Source organism: Aotus nancymaae, unplaced genomic scaffold, assembly GCF_030222135.1.
Source record: "Aotus nancymaae isolate 86718 unplaced genomic scaffold, 86718_ANA_hifiasm-v0.15.2.pri h1tg000003l, whole genome shotgun sequence".
Lineage (NCBI taxonomy): Eukaryota > Metazoa > Chordata > Mammalia > Primates > Aotidae > Aotus > Aotus nancymaae.
The window spans coordinates 10,516,002-10,542,276 of NW_026988414.1; the positions used below are offsets into that span (position 1 = coordinate 10,516,002).

Genomic DNA, 26,275 nt, shown 5'->3' on the forward strand with positions numbered 1-26,275 from the left:
CCAACCTTGTGATCCTCCCACCTCAGCCTCCCAAAGTGCTGGGATTACTGGCGTGAGCCACTGAGCCTGGCTGGCCTATGTTTTTTTTTAAGGTCATCTAATTAGCAACCTTAATTTCATCTACTACTTCAATCTGCCTTTGGCATGTAACATGACATATTCACAGGTTCTCAGCATTAAGATATGGAGATGTTTGGGGAGCCATTATTCTTTCATATCTTGTTGCAATACAGATTCCCGGGCCACGCTGTGGACACAGGCTGAATCACTATCTGTAGCCCAAGAGTCTGCATTTTGCAGGCTTCTCTGGTGATATTGATGGTTAGGTTAGATCTGATTTGAGAACTACAGTCCTAAACATCTCTGTGTGTGTGTGTGCACATGGCTCGTGTGCTTGTGGCTTGGTCTGAGTGTGAATATCTCTGTCTCTGTGTGTGCCTCTGTGGTGTGTGTATAAAGTGTTTGAAGCGGACCTTACAGTCCGCTAAGTTATCACATCTTAGGCATCAGCCAAAACCTCATTGTCCCACAGGTTTAGTTGCAAGGCATGCTGGGAGCTCAGGGGCCCTGGGCAGGAAGTGGGGACAGGGGAGAAGGCAGGGCAGTGGGAGCTGATACGAGGTTTTTCCTGGCCAGGCCGCCACAAGACCCATTTGCTTCCAAAGGGCCTCCTTCCCCCAAAGCCTCAGCAGCTGCAATCCCTTCCCCCTGCTCAGAGAAACCAGAAACCCTGGAGCTGGCCCGGGGCAGGCTACGCTGGGTGAATTTAAACCCAGGTCTGAAGCAGGAGAAAAGAAGAGGAGAGGAAACCAGGGTGCCCAGGAGGAGAGCCCCAGGCTTCTCAGGTGGGTTCTTTTGACTCTTGTAAACTTTGCTTTCTGTTCCCTGGGCCTGGGCCACCTTGTCACCTTCAGACTGCTGATGAGACCCTGGGCGTTGTTGCAGCTTGTAGTGGAAACAGTCGCTTCTAGGAGTGTCTCTTTGAGATCTGCAAATTCCTGTGTTCTGAGTCACTTAGGATGGTGAAGAGAACATACGAGGGGCCTGTTGGGGCACACAGAGGAATCCCAGTGGGAGAGGGAGTGCCACAGCCAGGTGGGGAGGAGTCATTTTGTCCTGAGAAGAGTTGGAAGATGAGGCTCTGATAGTCTGGAATAAGAGGGCCCTGACTGGAACCCACCCTCTCAGGCTCCCTGCTTTTGGTGTAATTGCAGTTTGGGTCCTGCCTTGCCCGCTGGCCTCTTGCCTGTCTTCTTCTTTTTCTTTTTCTTTTTTTTTTTGGGGGATGGACTCTCGCTCTGTTGCCCAGGCTGTCGTGCAATGGTGCAATCTCGGCACAATGCAAACTCTGCCTCCTGGGCTCAAGCAGCTCTCCTGCCTCAGCCTCCCGAGTAGCTGAGACTATAGACATGCACCACCAGAACTGGCTAATTTTTGTGGATTTAGTAGAGAAGGGTTTCACTATGCTGGCCAGGCTGGTCTCGAACTCCTGACCTCAAGAGATCCACCTGACTCGTCCTTCCAAAGTGCTGGGATTACAGGCGTGAGCCTCCACGCCTGGCCCTCCTGCCTGTCTTCTGAGCCCTCTCGTGGATTTCCATCCAGTGCCATACATGTTGCGAATCCCCTTTCCTGCCGGCCACAGGCCTTTGCATATGCTGTTCCCGCTTTCCTTCACACGCTTCCCTTGCTCAGCTTGTCGTTACTCCCTACTCATCCCTCATATACCAGCTCAGCCATCAGGTCCCCTAGAAGGCCTTCCCTGTCCCTGCTAAGCCAGTTGAGATCTCCCCAACCATGAGCCCTTGCAGCACCCTGAGCCTCACTCTCTGAACTCTTCCTGGTTGGGTTTCTTCTTTTTTTTTTTTTAGAGACAGGGTCTCACTCTGTCCCCCAGTCTGAAGTGCAGTGGCACGATCTCAGCTCACTGCAATCTCCACCTCCCTGGTTCTAGCAATTCTCTTGTCTCAGCCTCCCGAGTAGCTGGGATAACAGGTCCTGCCACCATGTCCGGCTAATTTTTGTATTTTTAGTAGAGACGGGGTTTCACCATGTTGGTCAGGCTGGTCTCAAACTCCTGACCTCAGGTGATTCACCCACTTTGGCCTCCCAAAGTGCTGGGATTACAGGCGTGAGCCCGCACGCCCAGCCCCTGGTTGGTTTTCATTTCTGTGGTCCTGTTGGTTCTTTCTCCCACCAGCCTGGCCTCAAAGCTCAGCATGGTGCCTGGCACACCGTAAGTGCATTTCCTGTTTGCTCTGAGAATACTGCGCTAGCAGTGGGCTGCACTTTTTTTCTCTAAACGGGAAATGGGTTAAAGAATATTTGCCAAATGAATGAAAGGAGACCAGTAGTCACACTGTCTAAAAAGAAATTGCTTCTTTGGAGACAGTGAACCCTCCCTCACTGAGAAGCATTAAAATACAAACTGGAGGGAACGTTTGTCTAGAGCAGAGAGAAGCATCAGACGAATGTCCCAGCTGACTTTTCAGGTTCCCTTTGATCCCAGGAAGCTGGAGGGCTGGAGAAAACTCCAGAAATAGCCGGCTGGCTACTGTCTGAGAGGCTCAAGTTAATGGTTGGATTCTTATTTATTTATTTTTTTTTTTTTTTGAGATGGAGTCTTGCTCTGTCACCCAGGCTGGAGTGCAATGGCAAGATCTCGGTTCACTGCAACCTCTGCCTCCCGGGTTCAAGCGATTCTCCTGCCTCAGCCTCCTGAGTAGCTGGGATTACAGGTGCGCACCACTACACCTGGCTAATTTTTGTATTTTTAATAGAGGGATTTCACCGTGTTGGCCAGGATGGTCTCAAACTCCTGACCTGGTGATCCACCCACCTCAGTCTCCCAAAGTGCTGGGACTATAGGCATGAGCCACCGTGCCCAGCCTAATGGCTGGATTCTCAGCTCACTCTAAGAACGTTATTCTCCATGATTTCATTTGTCCTCCACTAATGTCCATTTTTTCATAAAATGGGATGGTAGTACCTAACTCATACTCCAACTCATAGGGTTGCTGTGTGTATAAAATAAGACGAGGCCACTAAAAGTGCTTTCCTGTTGTCTTAGGCTAGGTTGCCTAGAAGCAAAGCTTGAGAGGGGGCTTCTTGTGAAAGTGATTTATTAGGGGTAGGTTCTCTGGACAAGGGGGCTGAGGGATGCAGGCTGGGGCAGGAACCAGAGCTAAGGCAGGGTCTGGTCTTGGCTGGTATTAGTTTAACCTGACACCACAAGGAGCTCTAGAGTGTGAGCGTATCCCGGAGTTGGTTCCATTTTGAGACAAAAAGGGGTTAACTTTCTATAGCCCACAGCAGTCGGAAGTCATGTGTGGCTGAGTGCCCTGGGTGGGGGGAGGGGGAGCTGGGGGGGCTGGGACGTGACCTTCGTGACTTCCATTTAGCTGACATTTCCATTTAGCTGAGGACATTCCCTAAGGAAGGGGGCAGCTGCGACCTCAGAAACAAATATCAGCTGTGCGGTGGCTCACACCTGTAATCCCAGCACTTTGGGAGGCCAAGGCGGGCAGATCACAAGGTTAGGAGTTCAAGACCAGTGACCAATATGGTGAAACTCTGTCTCCTGGGAGAACGGGGGCTCCCTCCTTGGAGCCAGAGTCATGGTATTTTCCTCCAGACCCTCAGCATCCAGACACGTGGAAAAGCTTCATTTGAGCTCTTGCAAACATGCACTCTCTGGTTCCCACAAAGGAAGCAGAAATAACTGAGTTATTTCTGTTACAATAACTGAACCTGGCAGGCGGAGGTTGCAGTGAGCCAAGACTGTCCCACTGCACTCCAGCCTGGGCGATAGAGCGAGACTCCATCTCAAAAACAGAGAATGAACGTGTATATGTTGTACAGGTGTATGGGGTGCTTGAGGGACTCTGAATATTTATACGCATATGTGGCTTCATGTGCATTGCCGTATGTTCACTGGAATATTCCAGCTTGACTGTACCTTGGGGGAGAGGGACATGGACGAATGCATGCTTGTTGTGTATGCAATTGAAGTGTGAGTGCATGTTTCAGTGTGTGAGCCTGCAGAGCTGGGTGTCAGGAAGCGGGTGCTCACGTGCACTTGGGAGCTTGTCTGCAAGGGCAATAGATGATCATGTTTCTGGGCATGTGGCTGTGCATGTATATATGTGTGCATGTGTGCTGTGAGGATGTGTGTGGCTGGGGACATGCGTGTACACTAAGGCAAGTAGACCTGGGTTTGTTTTTTCCGCCCCAAGTCAGGAAATGCCTGTGGCTTGTACGATAGGTCAGTTTCCCTTTCACTTTAGTAGGGGGCTTAAGGACCCTTGGTAGCCTCTTGTTTTTTTTTTTTTAAGACAGGGTTTCACCATGTTGGTCAGGCTGGTCTTGAACTCCTGAACTCAGGTGCTCTAAAGTGCTTGGATTACAGGCGTGAGCCACTGCCCGGCCCTTGGTGCCTCTTAGCTATTCTTACTCACCGCCTTAGCCTCCCAAAGTGCTGGGATTACAGGCGTGGGCCACCATGCCTGGCCCACATTCATTCAATTGCCAAATCCTGAGTGAGCATCTACTATGTGCCTGGCACGGTCTAGGCATGCAGACACATAGACCCACAGAGACACAGAGACACATTCAGATATATCCACACACTCAAGCATACACACACACACACTCACACACACACACACACACACACACACACAGAGGTAGACAACAAACAGGCGGGCATGACTGCCCTCCAGGCACACACTCAGTTTGACTTCTCAGTACAGTAGTTCCCCTTATCTGTAGTTTTGCTTTCTGAGGTTTCAATTATCTGTGGTCAACTGCAGTCCAAAAATATTAAATGGAAAGTTACAGAAATAAACAATCCATGGCCAGGCATGGTGGTTCACACCTGTAATCCCAGAACTTTTGGAGGCCACAGCAGGTGGATCACCTGAGGCCCGGAGTTTGAGACCAGCCTGGCCAACATGGTGAAACCCTGTCTCTAATAAAAATACAAAAATTAGCCAGACATGGTGGTGCACACCTGTAATCTCAGCTACTTGGGAGTCTGAGGGACGAAAATGTCTTGAACTCAGGATGCAGAGATTGCAGTGAACCGAGATCATGTCACTGCACTCCAGCTTGGGTGACAGAGTGAGACCCTGTCTCAAGAAAACAACAACAATAACAACAAACAACTCATGAGTGTTAAGTTGTGCACTGTCCTGAGTAGTGTTGTGAAAGCCCATGCTGTCCCGCTCCGTCCCTCGGGAGCTGTCTTGAATCATCCCAGCGTCCATGCCCTTTGTGCTGCCTGCCTCAGAGTCAGTTACCATATCAACTGTGTGGTGTGTGGTGCATGTGTTCAAGTAATCCTTATTTTACTTAATAATGCCCCCCAAAAGCAAGAATAGTGATGCCAACATGCTGTTATAATTGTTCTATTTTATTATTCGTTATTGTTGTTAATCTCTTACTATGTCTCATTTATAAATTAAACTTAGTCTAGGGATGTATAGGAAAAACAGTATACATAAGGTTCAGTACGATCTGAGGTTTCAGGCATCCACTGGGGGCCTTGGAACGCATGCCCGTGGATAAGGCGGGGAGTGCTGTAAACGAAAATGACCAAGGGGCATTGTCTCTAGAGAGGTCTTGCCTTGGTGGCCTCTTCCTACAACCCCCCTCACATCCTTTCTTCCTTCCTAGCTTTCTCCTCCCCTTTCCTCCCTTTCCTTCTCTCCCCTCCCCTCTTCTCCTCCCTTCTGCTGTCTGTCTCCCATCTGTGTCAGAGAATGGTGGCTATAGTGATGTGTTACATGTATAGGAAATTTCCACCAGAAATCCCCGGGCCTGGATTTCTTTCCTGTCTTGCATTGCTCCAACATTTTTCTTTTGTTCAGATTTAGTTGACTGCCTTTGACTGAGGGCAGGTCATTTCTAATGACCTCCTAGAAAGAAAAAAAAATGAGTGAAATCTGGCCCAGAACTCAAAGTTTGAAGAATTTGATTGGAAAACTAGAGGCACAAGAAGGTATTATCTGTACCCAAGAAAGGGTCCAACCTCTGGCCACAGGGTAGAGCCCTTGCCCCAAGTATCAGGCCTGATCCCGTCATCTTAGAAAGAACACATTGAGTCCTGGGGAAGAGGTAGAAACTTGCTTGAGCAAGGGTGTGTTCCCAGGTGTCTATCATAGCTGTCCTGTTCTGCACAACTTTCCCCACACCAGCCGCATTACCAACAATATAATGGGTCTGGATGATGAGGATGGTGATGGTGATGAGATGGTGGTGGTAGTGATGATAATGGTGACAATAGTGGTGAGAAATGTGATGGTGGTGGTGGTGGTGATGGTGGTGGTGGTGATGATGAGATTGTGATGATAATGATGATAGTAATAATGATGGTGGTGATGGTGATGTAGTGCCCACAGGTACAGAGCACTACACCCACCTTTTGATGGTGATGGTGATGGTGGTGGAGATGGTGATGATAGTGATGATGTGATGGTAGTGGTGGTGGTGGTGATGATGAGATTGTGATGATAATGATGATAGTAATAATGATGGTGGTGATGGTGATGTAGTGCCCACAGGTACAGAGCACTACACCCACCTTTTGATGGTGATGGTGATGGTGGTGGAGATGGTGATGATAGTGATGATGTGATGGTAGTGGTGGTGGTGGTGATAATAATGAGATTATGATGATAATGATGATGGTAATAATGATGGTAAAGATGAGATGATGGTGATTGTGGTGGTAGTAATGGTGATGAGATGGTGACGGTGGTGATGGGGAGCAATGGTGATGTTGGTAGTGATGATGATGATGGTACTAATTATGCTGGTGGTGGTGATGGTGGTGATTATGGTGATGGGATGGTGATGATGATGATGATGGTGATGGTGGTGATGGTGATGGTAGTTATGGTGATGGTAAGGCCGGGCGTGGTGGCTCACGCCTGTAATCCAAGCACTTTGGAGGCCCAGGCGGGTGGATCACCTGAGGTTGGGAGTTCAGGTCCAGCCTGACCAACATGGTGAAACCCCGTCTTTAAAAAAAAAAATGGTAGTGATGGAGTAAACAATGGTGATGGTGATGGTGGTGGTAGTGATGGTGATGAGATGGTGATGGAGTGATGGGGTGAACAATGGTGATGGTGGTGGTGGTGATGGTGATGATGATGATGATGGTGATGGTGGTGATGGTGATGGTAGTGATGGTGATGGTAGTGATGGGGTGAACAATGGTGATGTGGTGGTGGTGATGGTAATGATGTGATGGTGGTGATGATGGTAATGATGGTGGTGGTAGTGACGGTGATGAGATGGTGATGATGATGATGGGGGAACAATGGTGATGTTGTTAGTGATGGTGATGATGATGATGATGGTACTAATGATCCTGGGGGTGGTGGTGATGATGGTGGTGGTAGTAACCATGTTGATGGTGGTGGTGATGGTGATGATGGGATGGTGGTGATGGGAATGGTGGCAATGATGATGATGATAGCACTTCACAAGTAGTGCCTACTTTGTGCCAGGTTCTGTTCCAGACTCCAGTAAATTATTAGACCCATTTTGCAACTGAGGCAGAGAGAGCTGACATTACTTTCTCTAGATCATATAACTGATAGTAGTGCCTGGTAAACTCAGAGAAGGCATTGTGCTGACTCTTAGAGGCCCCATAGGCAGGATGCCAGAGCAGGGAGGACCTTTGGAGACTCTCCCACTCCTCCGGGTCACTGTATAAATGAGACATCTGGGGCCCAGGGGAAGGAACTTGCTCAGGTCACATAGCAAGGTGACAGCAATGTCTTCAGGAAAGAACTGTGAAGTTGAGATTCAAGCCAGGGCCCTCCAGTGGGGCTGGGCTGAGGAAGTGGAGTCACTCATGGAACTGACATGAAATGCTACTTGTCAAGTTAGCAGCAAAGCTGCACACCCAGGATGGGCTCAGTCAGTGCTGGTCTCCCTCATGTCCCTGAAAAGATACTGGGCCCATGGGCTGCAGATAGGGGTCAAAATGCTGTCAACATGCTGATTGCATGCAGGGCTTATGACCCTGCATCCCAGGCATAGGGGCTGGCATATAGCAGGTGCTCAATAAGTATTTTAAATGACGGTGCCCACTTTACAGAGAAAAAGACATAATTGTTCTTATAATCAACCTTAGGACAGACAAAAGCATTGATATCTTCCAGAAATGATCCTTGGTCAAGGCAGCAGTTCAGTTTTGACCAGTACCCAGCATGTGCAGTGTGCGGCATGGGGAGGCGCTGGCCGCCACAGTGAGCCCTCCAAGTAGAGACTGTTCCCCGACCATCCTGTGCAAAGGGAGACACAGGACCGGATTCCTGGGCGTGAGAAGTTGGTTGTTGCCTGCAGTTATGGTTTAAGATGGTCCAAGAAGGCTTACCAACCTGCTATATCTTCCCAGTTGCTTGTTCCAGTCCTTCTTCCCTCCCTCCCTCCCTCTCTCCCTTCCTTCTGTCCTGCCTTCCTTCCTCTTTTGATAAGGTCTTCCTCTGTTGCCCAGGCTGGAGTGCACTGGCATGATTACAGCTCACAGCAGTCTTGACCTTCCAGGCTCAAGTGATCCTCCCACCTCAGCCTCCAGAGTAGCTGGATTCACAGGTACAGGGCACCACACTCACCTTTTGTAGAGATGAGGTCTCTCTCTGTTGCTCAGGCTGGTCTCAAACTCCTAGCCTCAAGCAATCCTCCCACCTCAGCTTCTTACAGTGCTGGGATTACTGGTGTGAGCCACTGTGCCTGGCCTGTCTCAATTCCTGACATTCCACTATTCCAGGTTCATTCCTCGTCTCACTGAACCCTGGGAGGCCACGTTTCTCATTGTACAAAATAAGGACACGGAGGTTCGGAAGGGACAGCATCTCATTCAAAGCCCCTAGCTGGTAAAAATCAAGACAAGTTGGGAGCCTGGCTTTGTTGGAATCCAGGACTTTCTTTACTGGGGCTGCCCCAATAACTCTGAGGACCTCCAGGCTGGGACTTTCACCTGCAGAAATGGGGTGGACTCCAGGGAGCCTCATGTGTGAGCCTGGGGGCTCAGTGGATGTTCAGATAGAAGGCCCAGCCCTGGGGGAAACCATGAAGCTGTCTGGTGGGGAACATTTAGGCCCAGCCACAGAGCCTAAGCACGGGCCTCCTGACAACCCTATAAAGCGGAAAAACACGCCAGGTCCTCAAGCATGTGGTTTCTTGACAGCCCATAGATCAAAAGCCAGGAGCTACAGAGACTGATTTCAACAGACTTTTTAAAAAAAGGTTTTTTTATTCTGTTTTGTTTTGTTTTTAATAAAAAAAATTTAAGAAACATAGGTTTACAACAAGTAGAGAAGTGTATAAAGTAGGAAAAAATGTACTTTGCCTGCCAATTCATTTCTAATTTTTCTACAAATATCCTTACAGATTTTTTTTTTCCTGGGCCGGATACAGTGGCTCACATATGTAATTCCAGCACTGTGGGAGGCCGAGGAGGGCAGATCATGAGGCCAGGAGTTCTAGACCAGCCTGGCCAACACAATGAAACCTGCCTCTACTAAAAATATAAAAAAATTAGCCAGGCGTGGTGGCGGGCACCTGAAATCCCAGCTACTCGGGAGGCTGAGGCAGGAGAATCACTTGAATTCAGAAGACGGAGGTTGCAGTGAGCCGAGACTGCACCACCGCACTCCAGCCTGAGTGACAGAGCGAGACTCTGTTGCCAAAAACAAAGAAAGAGAAAGAACATTTTTAAAAATTTTTAATTATTTTGTTCTTTTTTTTTTTTTTTTGAGATGGTGTCTCAGTCTGTCTCCCAGGCTGGAGTGCAGTGGCACAATCTCTGCTCACTGCAACCTCCACCTCCTTGGTTCAAGCAATTCTCCTGCCTCAGCCTCCAGTGTAGCTGAGATTACAGGTACCTGACACCATGCCTGGCTAATTTTTTTGTATTTTTAGTAGAGGTGGGTTTCACCGTGTTGGCCAGGCTGGTCTAGAACTCCTGACCTCATGATCTGCCCGCCTCGGCCTCCCACAGTGCTGGAATTACAGGCGTGAGTCACTGCGCCCACACGTTTGTTTGTTTTTAATTATACTTTAAGTTCTGGGATACATGTGCAGACTGTGCAGGTTTGTTACATAGGTATACACATGCCATAGTGGTTTGCTGCACCCATCAACCTGTCATCTACATTAGGTATTTCTCCTAATGCTATCCCTCCCCTAGCCCACCGCTCCCCTATATGCCCCAGTGTGTGGTATTTCCCTCCCTGTTTCCATGTGTTCTCATTGTTCAACTCCCACTTATGAGTGAGAACATGCAGTGTTTGGTTTTCTGTTCCTGTGTTAGTGTGCTGAGAATGATGGTTTTCAGCTTCATCCATGTACCTGCAAAGACATGAACTCATACTTTTTTCTGACTGCATAGTATTCCATGGTGGGTTTTTTGTGGGTTTTTTTTAAGTAAGTAGAGATGGAGTCTCACTGTATTTCCCAGCTGATCTCAACCTCTTGGATTCAAGTGATCCTCCCACCTCAGCCTCCCAAAGTGCTGGGATTACAGGCAGGAGCCCCTGTGTCTGACCCTCTATGAATATACTTTAAAAATAGGTTTTATTCTACCTCATGCTGTGTCTTTCCTTTTTTCATTTAAGTGTATCATGAATAGCTTCCCACTTCAGCCACGTACATCAGACTCATTCTTTTTGCTGATTGTATAATACTCTACTAAACAGATATAGCGGCATTGAGTCAGCTGGTCCCTGACATTTTAAGGGATGGTAGTAAGTGTGTAAACTGTATATAAGTGGATATGGGTACTACTTTCTAGCAATCCTATAGAAAGGATTCAAGTACCAGATTGGGAAGGAAATAGATGATAGGTCATGGACACATTAGACCCTGAGATGTGTGATGAGAGTATGACCCAGAATTACTCAGGAAGTTAAACAAATACAAATGCTAGGGCCCCACCCCAGGGGCTCTGGTTTGGTGGAACTGGGGTGGGGCCCAGGTAATACACATCATGGGTAATATCCCTTGGAGAATAACTTGATGGCTGTCAAAGGTCACTATACGGGCCCTTACATTGAGGATGCCTGGTCCCAGTCCTGGAGGCCACCATGCTACAATAGAAGGTTCCCCAACATCTGCTTTTGAGCAGCTGGCATCACCCCACCTTGCTGGCTGCTACTCTGCCCAGCCTCCCCAACGCCCAACCAGGGGTATCTCCCAACTTTCAAGGAGCATGCTGTGATGAAATGTGCTCTGTCTCCCTGGCATCAGGCCAGTGTGTAGGAACACCAGGTCCCACTGCCTGGGACCAGACACTCCCCATGAGGATCTGGATGGAGGGCCCCCATTAAAACTGTCTCAGGTCCAGGTGCGGTGGCTCACGCCTATAATCCCAGCACTTTGGGAGGCCGAGGCGGGTGGATCACGGGGTCAAGAGATCGAGACCATCCTGGTCAACATGGTGAAACCCCGTCTCTACTAAAAATACAAAAATTAGCTGGGCATGGTGGCGCAGCCTGTGGTCCCAGCTACTCGGGAGGCTGAGGCAGGAGAATTGCCTGAATGCAGGAGAATTGCCTGAACCCAGGAGGCAGAGGTTGCAGTGAGCCGAGATCGCGCCTTTGCACTCCAGCCTGGGTAACAAGAGCGAAACTCCGTCTCAAAAAATAAAAATAAAAATAAAATTAAAATTAAAAAATTAAAAAATAAAACTGTCTCGGAACGTGAGGGGACTGAGCAGGGTGGCCATGGACCCGAGGTCAGCTGCTGCCAGCTTCTTTGTGGCAGCTTGAAGCTGTCCTCTGTGCTGTGGTTTTGGGGTCCTGCAGGCCTGGGCAAAGCCAGCTCTGGCACTTAGGGCTGAAAAACTTTGGAAATCATTTTCTTTTCTTCTTCTTCTTCTTCTTTTTTTTTTTTTTTTGACACAGAGTCTCATTCTGTTGCCCAGGCTGGAGTGCAGTGACATGATCTCAGCTCACTGCAACCTCCGCCTCCCAGGTTCAAGCAATCCTCCTGCCTCAGCTCCCCCCTGTAGCTGAGATTACAGGCAAATACCACCATGCCCGGATAATTTTTGTATTTTTAGTAGAGACGGGGTTTCACCATGTTGGCTAGGCTGGTCTCGGGTCTAAAAATACAAAAATTAGCCGGGTATAGTGGCATGTGCCTGTAATCCCAGATACTGGGGAGGCTGGGGCAGGAGAATCACTTGAACCCAGGAGGCAGAGTTTGCAGTGAGTCGAAATCACACTACTGTACTCCAGCCTGGGTGACAAGATCGAAACTCTGTCTCAAAAAAAAAAAAGGGTAGCAGACAGTGGAATGATCACATGATCACAGAGGCTCAGGGATGGAGGAATGGGGAGATGATGGTCAGAGTGTACAAAATCTCAGTTACACAAGAGAAGTACATATATATTTTTAGTTCTATTGCACAGCATGGTGAACATAGTTAACAAGAGAGTATTGTACATTTCAAAATTGCTAAGAGAGCCAGGCATGGTGGTTCATGCCGTGATCCCAGCACTTTGGGAGGCTGAGGCAGGCGGAACACTTGAGGTCAGGAGTTCAAGACCAGCCTGGTCAACATGATAAAACCCCGTCTCTACTAAAAAATACAAAAATCAGCTGGGAGAGTGGTACCCACCCGTAATCCCAATTACTCAGGAGGCTGAGACAGTAGACTTGCTTGAACCCGGGAGGTAGAGGTTGCAGTGAGCCGAGATTGTGCCACTGCACTCCAGAGTGAGACTTCATCTCAAAAAAAAAAAAAAAAATAGCTAAGAGAGTACATTTCAAATGTTCTCACCACAGAAAAGTGTTACGTATTTGCGTGATGGATATGTCAACTAGCTTGATTTAATTACTCCATTGTATTTACAAATCGTAACTATCCATGTGCATTACCCGTTTTCCAACAGCTGATGGGTAACTCTCAGTTGTTATTGGGCAAAGTTGGGGCAGTGGTTGCTGTGGCTGAGACTGGGAACCCAGCCCTTAGGGACACCAGGAGAGTCCTGCCACCTCCCAGGGCATTGCAATGAAACAGGGCGCTGGCCTCCACTCCTCCCAGAGCCCCAAACTCTGGCGAGTCTTGGGGAATGTCCTTCATTCCTCCTCTCCCCTTGCTTGAAGGCACCAGCTTCTCACCTCCTGGCATAATCGTCTTGGGCAAAGTCAGGCTTTGTACAATATTCCTGTCTAATAAAAGCCAGGGTGGGGTGTGGGAGGTATGGTATTAAAGCAACTTCTATTATAGCACTGACCTAGGGGTCTTCGAGGGCCCGGCTAACCTCAGAGACAAATGACCTGGAGCCAGCTCCAAGTAAGTGCCCAGATAAAAGAGCTGTTGCCCTTGAGGCAAGCTGGAGTCCTGAGCTGGAGAGGCTGGCCAGGCCAGCATCAGCTGCCATGACCGAAATCCAAGGCTGCCAGACAGGAGCCATACTTCTGTCTAGCACAAAGATGTCTTTTACGAGTGTGTCAGCTACAGGGAACCAAAGACAGAACTCGAAATGGCTTAAACATGTAGGAGTCAAGGCTGGGTGCAGTGGCTGACGTCTGTAACCCCAGCACTTTGGGAGGCCAAGACAGATGAATCACTTGAGGTCAGGAGTTCAAGACCAGCCTCACCAACATGGTGAAACCCCATCTCTACTAAAAATACAAAATTAGCTTGGTGTGGTGGCTTGCGCCTGTAGTCCCAGCTACTCAGGGGGCTGAGGCAGGGGAATTGCTTGAACCTGGAAGGCGGAGGTTGTAGTGAGCTAAGATTGCACCACTGCATTCCAGCCTGGGCTATAGAGTGAGACTCCATCTTGAAAAATAAAAATACAAATACAAAAATTAGCCAAGCATGGTGATATATCCCTGTAGTCCCAGCTACTCGGTAGGCTGAGTCAGGAGAATCACTTGAACCCGGGAGGTAGAGGTTACAGTGAGCCGAGATGGCACCACTGCGCTCCAGCCTGGGTGACAGAGTGCGACTCTGTCTCAAAATAAAATAACAAAATAAAAACAAAAACACATGCAGGAGTCAGAGGTGGGCTGCTTCCCGCGGTGGGTAATTAGGCAACTCAACGGCACCAACCAGGACTGATGGGTTTCCGTCCTTCCCCTGTCATCCTCACTGTCACAGGATGGCTACTGCAGCTTCCGGCCTCACATCTTCACTTCATCTGCTCATTCTCTCATTCATTCATAGACTCATAAAAGCACATAACAGGGAGATGTGACCATGTCAGAAAGATCACCGAAGGCCTGCCTGCATGTGGAAGTGACAGTTCATTCATCCTGTCATTATTTTAACAAATATTTATTAGTACCAGGGAACTGAGGGTGCAAGAACAAACAACAGGAAATCCCTACCCTCCTGGGAAGACAGATGATAGAGCCATAAGTCCAGAGCAGAAAGTCAGTGCTCCTAAGCTGTAGAGAGAAACATAAAGCCAGGTAGGCAGAGGGACAAAGAGCGTAATGGAGGAGGACCCGCTTAAATGGGGTGGTCGGGGAAGCCACATGCTCCCAAGTGGCCTTTGTGCAAGGAGCTGAATGGAAAGAGAAAGCTCTGTGACTGTGGGTGGGAGTAGGGAGGCGGAACACCCACTCCTGCAGGATTTAGTGACTGAAGAATTCAAACATATAAATGATATCCATTTCTATAATTGATGGTGGGAGCACACATTTATTTGGTGTTTTATTGTATGTAGAGCTTCTTTTGCAAGAACACACATCTCATTTTTTATTTTTTACAAATCTCTGAGAGTAGAAATAATTATGCACAGTTTACAGATAAGATAACTGAGCTCAGGGGGATTAAGTGATTTTCCCACCAAAGGTCACACAGTTTGGAATTACAGAAACAGAAAGTAAAGCCAGGACCGGGTGTGGTGGCTCATGCCTGTAATTCCAACACTTTGGGAGGCTGAGGTGGATGTATCATCTGAGCCCGGGAGTTCAAGACCAGCCTGGGGGGCAGGCGCATGGCTCACGCCTGTAATCCTAACACTTTGGGAGGCCCAGGTCAGGAGATCAAGACCAGCCTGGCCAATATAGTTAAACCCCAACTCTACTAAAAATACAAAAATTAGCTGGGTGTGGTGGTGTATGCCTGTAATCCCAGCTACCCAGGAGGCTGAAGCAGGAGAATTGCTGGAAACCGGAAGGCAGAGGATGCAGTGATCCGAGATTGCACCATTGCACTCCAGCCTGGGTGACAGAGTAAGACTCTGTCTTAAAAAAAAAAAAAAGACCAACCTGGGCAACACAGAGAAACCCTGTCTTTTTAAAAAAATTAGCCAGGTGTAATGGCATGTACCTGTCCTCTCAATATTCAGGAGGCTGAGGTGGGAGGATCACCTAAGCCTGGGAGGTTGAGGCTGCAATGAGCCAAGATGGCGTCATTGTACTCCAGCCTGGGCAACACAGAGAGACCCTGTCTCAAGGGGAAAAAAAGGAATCTGAAGCTGGGTGGATCTCAGCCTTGTTCTACTATAAACACATTTTTTTCTAATGCCCAGAAGATAACATGCAAACTCTTGAGAAGAACCAGTACATCAGCTTTTTTAAAATTTGTGTTTTTAAATTGTATTTCTGTACTTAATTTAAAAAATAAACAAGACATTCTCAGCAGGGCACAGTGGCTCATGCCTGTAATCCCAGCACTTTGGGAGGCTGAGGTGGGTGGATCACAAGGTCGGGAGATCGAGACCAGCTTGGCCAACATGGTAAAACCCCATCTCTACTAAAAATACAAAAAATTAGCCGGGCACGGTGGCAGGCACCTGTAATCCTAGCTACTCGGGAGGTTGAGGCAGGAGAATCACTTGAACCCAGGGGGTGGAGGTTGCAGTGAACCAAGACCATGCCACAGCCCTCCAGCCTGGGCAACAGAGCAAGACTCCATCTCAAAAACAAACAAACAAAAAACCAGATAAGACATTCTCATGGAACAACAATCTGAAAGTATAAAAAGGTTAACAGAGAAAGCTTCTCTCCACTCCAGAGGATTACTTCTACTATCTGTTTTTAAAGGTTGGGAGGAGCACACTTTTAAAACTGGTGGAATGTCACTTTATAAATTTTGGTTACAAAGGTAAAATTTTTATTTTAGCTCGTAGAATTCTTTGGCCCCGGGAGTACTGACAGTTTTTAAAACATAAACAAGGCCAGCGCAGTGGCTCACGCCTGTAATCCCAGAACTTTGGGAGGTGGAGGAGGGCGGATCACCTGAGGTTGGGAGTTCAAGGCCAGCCTGACTAACATGAAGAAACCCCATCTCTACTAAAAATACAAAATTAGCTGAGTGGTGGCACATGCTTATAAGGCCTCAGTCTCCTACTTACTTGGGAGGCTGAGGCAGGAGAATCACTTGCACCCGGGAGGCAGAGGTTGCAGTGAGCTGAGATCATGCCATTGCACTCCAACCTGGGCAACTCTGTCTCAAAAAAAAAGAACCAAAGCATAAAAATTCTTGGCTTTCTCCCTCCTTCTGCCTTTTAAAATTAGATATATGGAAATGCCAGAGGTGAAATTTAATATCCACCTCTAGAAAACAAAGGACTTCCAAGTACATAATCAAGTAAAAAGGATCTTTCCTCCCTTGGAAATAATGATTTTAACAGCGTTTGGTTGGGGTCAATAAATAATGGGCTGGTCAATTCCTACCATCCTGTTTATTGTTAAACCAGAAGGAAAGCAATTATCTGAAGCCAGTCGCAAGTCAGAAAGCCTCTCTCCTTCCCTCCCTCCCTCCCTCCTTCTCTCCCTTCCTTCATCCCTTCCTTTTTCCCTTCCTCCCTTCCTTCCTTCTCTGCTTTCCTTTCCTTCCTGTCTTCCTTCCTGTCTTTCCCTTTTCTTCCTCCCTCACTCCCTATCTTTCTGTCTCTCTCTCTCTCTCCTCCCCTCCCTTCCTTATTTCCTTCCCTTGTGACTTCATTTCCCAGCAGTGACTGACAGTAGTGTTGAGAATAACTCAAACACAACCACCACTAGGTCACCCTCCCTTCCCAGGGATCCTCCAGAGGCTCCTCTTTAGGGAAAGGATGAAATGCAAATCCTGGCCGGGCACTGTGGCTCATGCCTGTAATCCCAGCGCTTTGGGAGGCCGAAGCCGGTGGATCACCAAGTCAAAAGTTCGAGAACAGTTTGGCCAACATAGTGAAACCCCTTCTCTACTAAAAATAAAAAATTAGCCAGGTGTGGTGGCAGGCACCTGTAATCCCAGCTACTTGGGAGGTTGAGGCAGAAGAATCGCTTGAACCCAGGAGGCAGAGGATGCAGTGAGCCGAGATCATGCCATTGCACTCCAGGCTGGGCGACAGAGCAAGACTCTGTCTCAAAAAAAAAAAAAAAAAAAAGGAAATGCGAATCCTTTCAATACCAGCCTGGGCAACATAGTGAGACCCTATCTCCACAAAAAATTAAAAAATTAGGCTGGGCATGGTGGTTCATGCCTATAATCCCAGCACTTTGGGAGGCTGAGTTGGGTGGATCACCTGAGGTTAGGAGTTTGAGACCTGCATGACCAACATGGAGAAATCTCATCTCTACTAAAAATACAAGATCAGCCAGGCATGGTGGCACATACCTATAATCCCAGCTACCTGGGAGGCTGAGGCAGGAGAATTCCTTGATCCCAGGAGTCAGAGGTTTTGTGTGTCTGTAGTCCCAGCTACTTGGGAGTTTGGAGGCTGATGTGGGAGGATCATGTGGGAGGTTGAGGCTACAGTGACCCATGATCATGTGACTGCACTCAGCCTGGGCAACAGAGACGCTGTTTCAAAAAAAAAAAGAGAGAGAGAGAAAACAAACAACAACAACAACAACAACAACAACAAAAAGAACAAAAGACAAAAAAAGAAAAAAAAGGAAACAAAAAAAAGAAAAACAATTTTTTTATTTTTATTTTTTGTTTTTAAGACAGGGTTTCACTATGTTGGCCAGGATGATTACGATCTCCTGACCTCGTGATCCACCCGCCTCAGCCTCCCAAAGTGCTAGGACTACAGGCGTGAGCCACAGTGCCCGGCCAACAATTTTTTTTTCATTAAAAAAAAGAGCCAGGCATGGTAGCTCATGCTTATAATCCCAGCACGTTGGGAGGCCAAAGCAGGTGGATCACCTGAAGTCAGGAGTTCAAGACCAGCCTGACCAACATGGAGAAACCCCATGTCTACTAAAAATACTAAATTAGCTGGGTGTGATGGTGTGCACCTGTAATCTCAGCTACTCAGGAGACTGAGGCAGGAGAATCACTTGAACCCAGGAGGCAGAGGCTGCAGTGAGCCAAGGTCGTGCCACTGCACTCCAGCCTGGGTGACAGAGCAAGACTTCATCTCAAAGAAAAAAAAGGAAAGAAAGAAAACAAAAAATATAAAATGTGCCAGGCGTGGTGGTTCATGCCTGTAATCCCAGTACTTAGGGAGGCCAAGGCGGGTGGATCGCCTGAGATCAGGAGTTCGAGACCAGCCTGGGCAACGTGGTGAAACCCTGTCTCTACTAAAAATACAAAATTAGCCGGGTGTGGTGGTGCACACCTGTGATGCCAGCTACTCGGGAGGCTGAGGCAGGAGAATCACTTGAACCCAAGAGGCGGAGGTTGTGGTAAGTCGAGATCACGCCATTGCACTCTAGCCTGGGCAACCAGAGCGAAACTCCATCTCAAAAACAACATATATATATATATATGTATGTATGTATATATAACCCCTGGTCTTCCCTTTCCAAGCTTCCCTGCACTGACTCCTCAACTGGCCCCTCTAGCCCAAGTCCTCCTGCAGGGACCTCACTGTCCGTCTCCGCTGTCTGGGCACAAGGACTTTTCCCTGCTGCACACCCCTTCCAAGTGTCGTCTGCTCATTCCACTTACTCTCACGTTCCCTTCCACTTCTCTGGATCAACCCTACCACTCCTGGAAACTTCTTTAAAACACCTCCCCCTAGTCCCTCAAGACCGAGTTTCCCCACCTGCCTGGGGCCAAGGAGCCTGTGAGAGAGCTTTGGGAACGAATCCTAGCTCTGCAAATGCCAAGCTTGTGATTGTGAGGAAGTCATTCCCATCTGGATCTCATTTCCTCATCTATAAATTGAGGGCTGGGACTGGCCATCTCTCAGGGTTCCCGGGCTGTGTGCTTTTCTGGTTCTGTGAAGTACTGCACTTCCTTTATCTGGTATTTCTGTGAAAAAGGCTCACTGGACTTTGAGGACATCGATTCTCCCCTCTGCCTCCATGTTCACTGTTACTGACATTTCTCTTCCCCACCAAGGCCTCAAGGAGGCCATTTTCCCTGCCAAGAACCTTCTGGAAGTGCATTCCAAACCCTGCCTGCCAGAGACCACCTCACCTCAGTGATTCTGACATGGAGAATCTGAGGAAGAAAGGCGAGGACAGAGGGAGGACAGGGTGAGAGAGGATGGGAAGAGGAAATACAAGAAATGCAAGAGGTGGTTATCCAAGTCACTGGGGAGGGTCTACCAGTAGTAGGCTGCAGGTGGGTTTAACAGAAGTGTAAGGCGGGGCGTGGTGGCTCAAGCCTGTAAGCCCAGCACATTGGGAGGTTGAGGTGGGTGGATCACCTGAGGTCAGGAGTTTGAGACCAGCCTGGCCAACATGGCGAAACCCCGTTTCTACTAAAAATGCAAAAATTAGCCGAGCATGGTGTCACACACCTGTAATCCCAGCTACTCAGGAGGCTGAGACAGGAGGACCGCTTGATCCTGGGAGGCAGAGGTTGCAGTGAGCCAAGATCAAGCCATTGCACTCCAGCCTGGACAAGAAGAACGAAACTCCATCTCAAAAAAAAAAAAAAAAGGAAGTGTTACTGGTGGAGGGTGTCTAGGTTCTTGGCATTTTGAGCAAGGAATTGGACAAAATGCACAAACAAAGCAAGGAAAGAATGAAGCAATAAAAGCAGAGACTTGTTGAAAATGAAAGGCTGGGTACGATGGCTCATGCCTGTATCCCAGTGCTTTTGGAGGCCGAGGTGTGTGGATCTCCTGAGGCCAGGAGTTTGAGACCAACCTGGGCAGCATGGTGAAATTCCATCTCTACTAAAAACACAGAAATTAGCCAGGCATGGTGGGCCATGCCTGTAATCCCAGCTACTCGAGAGGCTGAGGCAGGAGGATTGCCTGAACCCAGGAGGCAGAGGTTGCAATGAGCCTAGATGGTGCCATTGCACTCCAGCCTGGGCAACAGAGCAAAACTCCATCTCAAAAAAAAAGAAAGTAAATGAAAGCACACTCCATAGGGTGGGAGAGGGCTGAGCAAGTGGCTCAAAAGCTCAGTTACAGAATATTGTGGGGTTTAAACACCCTCTAGAGATTTCCATTGGTTACTTGGACACCTTATATAAATGAAGAGGCTATTTCCTGTCATAGCTGAAGTGTTTCCATTTGATGTCGTTCTAGGAAGTCCTTCGGTTCCCTGCCTCCAGGCCATATTCTCCTGCCTCATTTCCCCCCAAAAGATGTGATCCCCATACATTTTTATGGGAACTGCAGGTCCGATGGTCTTTCTTCTGTAACTGCTTCATGCTGGCTTGGGGTGTAGTCCCTACCTTTTGGGGATCACAGAACTCTCACTCTGCTCTGTCTAGTGGAGGCAGGCTAGTTCCTCGATAGCCAGGGACCATTCTTCCCCTGGAACTTGCTAGAACCCTTGTTGCATGATCATCTGAAGCCTGATGATCTCTAGGCGAGAGGAAATGAATTTGGTTAAAAGATTCAATGGGAACTTCAGGGGATGGATACCTATGCTGTCAGGAATGTTCGTTAAAGAGATTTGCAGGAGAAAAACTGAACCTGGCCAGGCGCGGTGGCTCACACTTGAATCTCAGCATTTTGGGAGGCCCAGGGGGGTAGATCACCTGAAGTCCAGAGCTCAAGACCAGTCTGGGCAACATGGTGAAACCCCGTCTCTACTAAAAAAATACGAAAATTAGCTGGACGTGGTGGTACGTGCCTGTAATCCCACCTACTCAGGAGGCTGAGGCAGGAAAATCACTTGAACCTGGGAGGTGGAGGTTGCAGTGAGCCGAGATTACACCGCTGCACTCCTGCCTGGGCTACAGAGCTAGATTCCATTTCAAAAAAAAAAGACAAAGAAAAAAGAAAAACTAAATCTGGTCTGTCCTAGAATCTATATGTTTCCTCAAAGTCTTAGCACGAGCGACTCCATTTTGGTTTGGTTTGATCTGTTGGGGCTGAGCGCATGAGCTCAGTCCAAAACAATGGCCTCCCATAATTTTGTTTTAAAAGATTTCCCTCTTTTGGTCAGGTCCTCACTTAGGTGAGAATGTGACCAAAACTTAGGGCCTTAGCACCACTCAGTTACCATCATGTTGGGTTTCTGGTTTCAGCCCATTATTCATAGATGATGGTGTCCTCATGATCGCCCATTGTTTTTCAGCTCTTGTCATACATTCCAGCTGAAGAGAGACCATTTGACATTCTAGAGATGGCTGCATGCAAGCATTTAAAACCTTTGAAAGGGCCGGCACGGTGGCTCATGCTTATAATCCTAGCACTTTGGGAGTCCAAGGCAGGTGGATTACCTGAGGTCAAGAGTTCAAAACCAGCCTGGCCAACATTCTGAAACCCCATCTCTACTAAAAATACAAAAATTAGCCAGGCATGGTGGCACTTGCCTGTAATCCCAGCTAATCAGGATGCAGTGAGCCGAGATCATGCCACTACACTCCAGCCTGGGTGACAGAGACAAGACTGTCTCAAAAAAAAAAAAAAAAAAAAAAGTCGAGCTTGGTGGCTCATGCCTAAAATCCCAGCAATTTGGGAGGCCGAGGTGGGGGGATCACAAGGTCAGGAGTTGGAGACCAGCCTGACCAATGTGGTGAAACCCTGTCTCTACTAAAAATACAAAAATTAGCCAGATGTGGTGGTGCATGCCTGTAATCCCAGCTACAGCTTCAGGAGGGCTGAGAAGTAGGCTTCGGAACTTCTGCGGAGGGCGTCCCCTTTGGATTGGTTTGTCATCTAGGCGAGGCAGAGGTAGAAAGGATCTCATTATGTGTTGTCATTGTCCACTCACCCATTCCTCCATCCAGTCAACACACACCTATCTATCTGTCTTGTGTGCCAGGCACACACCAGGTCCTGCAGATGCCAGATCAGATATGTCTGCCATTGATTAGTGGGATATCCTGCTAAATAAAAAGCCATATTCCTACTGTTGTGGCAAGTGCCATGTGGGGATATACAGGGACCCGGCCCCAGGGACACGTCATCTAGGACTTTATTCAGGTGTGAAAATGAGAAAGAATATTTGTCTTCCCTTGTTTAATTGCAGAAGTTCTTTATATATTCTGGGTACCAATCCTTTCTTTGTTATCTAGTTTGCAAATATCTTCTATCAGTCTCTGAGCTTGTCTAGTAATTTGTAAAGGTGTCTTTTCTATATTTTTCCTCTTTTTTTTTCTGGAGACAGAGTTTCATTTTGCTGTCATCCAGGTTGGAGTGTGGTGGCGAGTTCACAGCTCACTGCAACCTCCAACTCTGGGGCTCAAGCAATCCTCCCACCTTAGTCTTCGGAGTAGCTGGACCTACAGGAGCACGCCACTGTTGTAGTGGAGGGAGCATAGAAAGTCAACACCAAGACAAAAGTATGCCAAATTGCAGGGTCTTTATTGCCGGCGGCCACGGAGGACTCACGTCTCTCCAACCTGTGGCCCCGAAAGAAGGGTGTCAAGACCTTTTATACCCCTAAAACCACCTTGGGGGTGAGGGTGAGGAGCGGGGATGGGGATGAGGGGCTTCAGACATTCCAAGGGCTAGTGGATTCTGTAAATCACCTCTGGGGCAGAGATGAGGGTGGGGGGCTCCGGACATTCCAAGGCCCAGGGGACTTTTGTCACTCCGATTGTTACTTAAGTGGTTTACATAAGTCAAGATAAACGTTAGTTTACACATTGTCTGAGTAGTGGTGGGAATTACAGACCTTAGTTACTTATTACAAGTCGCAGGAGCCAAGATGGCATGGGTTTGGACTGCTTGCCTGTCACATTAGGGTCACAGAGAGCAGTTTCAAAAGAAAGCCAAGGTATGGTTCAGGTATGCAGTTTTATGGGGCTTTTACCATGTCACACCACCATACCCAGTTTTTTGTTTTTTTCTGAGACGGAGTCTTGCTCTGTCGCCCAGAGCTTAAGTGCAATGGCATGATGTTGACTCACTGCAACCTCTGTGTCCCGAGTTCAAGCAATTTTCCTGCCTCAGCCTCCTGAGTAGCTGGGATTACAGGTGCGCGCCACCATGCCTGGCTACTTTTTCTGTTTTCAGTAGGGGCAGGGTTTCACCATGTTGGCCAGGCTGATCTTGAACTCCTGATTCTCATAATCTGCCCTCCTCGGCCTCCTAAAGGGAGGGATCACACCTGGGATTACAGGTGTGAGCCACTGTGCTCAGCCTTTTTTTTGTTTTGTTTTGTTTTGTTTTTTGTAGAGATGAGGTCTTGCTACGTTTGCTTTGTTGTCCAAACTAGTCTTTTTTTGAGACAGTCTTGCTCTGTCACCCAGGCTGGAGTGCAGTGGTGCAATCTTGGCTCACTGCAACCTCCGCCTTCCAAGTTCAATGATTCTCCTACCTCAGCCTCCAAGCTGGGACTACAGGCGCTTGCCACCACGCCTGGCTAATTTTTTTTTGTATTTTTAGTAGAGATGGGGTTTCACCATGTTGGCTAGGCTGGTCTGGATCTCCCGACCTTAGGTAATCCACCCACCTTAAAGTGTTGGAATTACAGGCATGAGCCACCACACCCAGCCCCCAGGCTGGTCTTGAATTCCTGGCCTCAAGTAATCTTTCTGTCTCTACCTCTCTAAATCCTGGGAATATAGGTGTTAGCCACCCTGCCCAGCCTGTATTTTTCTTTTTCTTTTTTTCTTTCTTTCTTTTCTTTCATTTATTTTTTTTTTTTTGATACAGAGTCTGGCTCTGTCCCCCAGGCTGGAGTGCAGTGGCGTGATTTCAGCTCACTGCAACATCTGCCTGCTGGGTTCAAGTGATTCTCCTGCCTCAGCCTCCTGAGTAGCTGGGATTACCGGTGTGCACCACCACGCCCAGCTAATTTTTGTATTTTTAGTAGAGATGGGGTTTCATTTCACCATGTTGGCCAGGATGGTCTTGATCTCTTGACCTCATGAACTGCCCTCCTCAGCCTCCCAAAGTGCTGGGATTACAGGCGTGAGCCACTGCACCCAGCCAAAAGTTTTAAAATTTCTCATTCCCTTAGGTCTTTTGTCTATCTATTAGATGGGTATGTATGTTTGTGTGTGTGTGTGTGTGTGTGTGTGTGTGTGTGTGTGTGTTAGGGATCTAATTTTATTTTATATTTTTAATAAATAGGGAATTGCCCAGCAACACTTTAAAATTCATATAAAATCAAATTCACATTTCAAATGGTTAAGCCATTTTAAAGTGTGCAATTCAGTGGCATTTAGAACATTCACAATATTGTGTAAGCATCGCTGAGATCTGGTTCCAAACTGCTATATATCACCTCGAAAGGAAATTCTGTGCCCATTAAGCAGTCTCTCCTCATTCCCCTCCTCCTAGCCCCTGGCATTCACTTATCTGCTTTCTGTCTGTAAGTTTAGCTATCAGATATTTTACGTAAATAAAATTATACAATATGTGGTCTTTTGTGCCTGGCTTCTTTCATTTAGCACAGTGTTTTCAAGGTTAATCTATGTTGAGGTATGAATCAGTACTTCATTCCTTTTGATGCCGAGTAATTTTTCCCTGTATAAATATACCACATTCTGTTTATCTTTTCTTTTCTTTTCTTTTTCTGAGACAGAGCCTCACGCCATCACCCAGGCTGGAGTGCAGTGGCACGATCTTGACTCACTGCAACCTTCACCTACCGGGTTCAAATGATTCTTGTGCCTCAACCTCCTGTAATTCGCTGGAATTATAGGCGGTCACCACCATGCCTGGCTAATTTTTGTTATTTTTAGAGACAGGGTTTCACCATGTTGGCCAGGCTGGTTTGAACTCCCGGCTTCAAGCAATCTGTCCGCCTGGGCCTCCCAAAGTGCTGGGATTACAGACTTGAGCCACCACGCCGGGCCTGTTTATCATTCTTCAGTTGATAGACATTTGCGTTGTTTCCATTTGTCGGCTATTGTGGATAGCAATGCCATAAGCTTTCCTGTCTAAGCTTTTGTTTGCCCACTTGCTTTCAATTCTTTGAGGTCTGGCAACATTTTTTGAAGAGTCTGCTTTTTCTCCCACTGATCTGGTGTTCCTCTGTCAGACACATGTGTGGGTCTCTTTCTAGGCTCCTTATTCTGACCGATTGGTCAGAACCCATCCTGGCACCAACACTATACTTCCTTGTTATAGCCTCTTGGTACATCTTGACATCTGGTTAAATTTGGCCCTTTGCTCTTTCTATGAAGTTTAGGAGCAGCCATCAAGTTCCAGAAAAACTCCATTGGGGTTTGTTTGCAGTTGATTTGAGAATTGCCATATTTGTTTATTTGTTCTGAAATATTTTTTGCTTTTTAAAAAAAATTGAGATGGAGTCTTGCTATGTTGCTCCCAGGCTGGTCTCAAACTCCTGGCCTCAAGGGATCCTTCCACTTCAGCCTCCCGAAGTGTTGGTATTACAGGCGTGAGCCACCACACCTGGAGCATTGTGTATTTGTGATGTTGGCACGTTCCAGCACACTCAGGAGCCCTAGCCCTCTCTCCTCAGCACTTTTGCCTGTGATTCCCTTGAAACTCCCTCTCCATCTCTCCACTTAGTCAACTCCCTCTTCTGCCTGAGTTTTCCCCTGTATGCACCATTATCTTCCTCCTCCTAGTCTGAAAACTCCTCTAGGCTATGGCTGGTCTAACTTGTTTACCTTGGTGCTCTTAGCAAGTAGGACAGATAATTAGGCCCCATAAATATTTCTTGCAAGAAAGTAGCAGATTCAAGAGGAAGGTCTTCAGGCCCTGGGGCATTTGGCCCTATCCAGGGGAATGGCAAACAAAGTTACTTAATTTCCTTTTGCCTCTACTTTCTCTCCTGGAAAAAGGCGATGTGATTAGTATGCCTTCCCAAGGTGGGTCAGAGATTAAGTAAATTTGTGTAACAAGTAAAGCACTTCGAGGTCCTCATTCCTGAGCTGTTGTATGGAGCTGATGACTCTGTCTGGTGGTCAGAGCTACATAAGGGGTTCCGTGACCTACCCTTCCTCTTCGAGAATCTTTTGGCCTCATATTTCTGGGATGCTCTGGTGGCCTCAAAGCTCTTTCCTGAAGTCATTTCATTTTGCATTTAC

At 47.7% G+C, this 26,275-nt stretch overlaps 1 protein-coding gene across 2 annotated transcripts in view; it reads left to right on the top strand.

Moving 5' to 3' along the window:
• Positions 1 to 593: 593 nt before the first annotated feature.
• GGTA1 (glycoprotein alpha-galactosyltransferase 1 (inactive)) overlaps positions 594 to 26,275 on the top strand; it is a 103,207-nt gene continuing 77,525 nt past the window's right edge. For both annotated transcript variants that reach the window (XM_012458218.3, XM_012458220.3), the window contains exon 1: positions 594 to 845. The gene's annotated coding sequence lies outside the window, so the exon portion shown is untranslated. The remainder of the gene's footprint in view (positions 846 to 26,275) is intronic.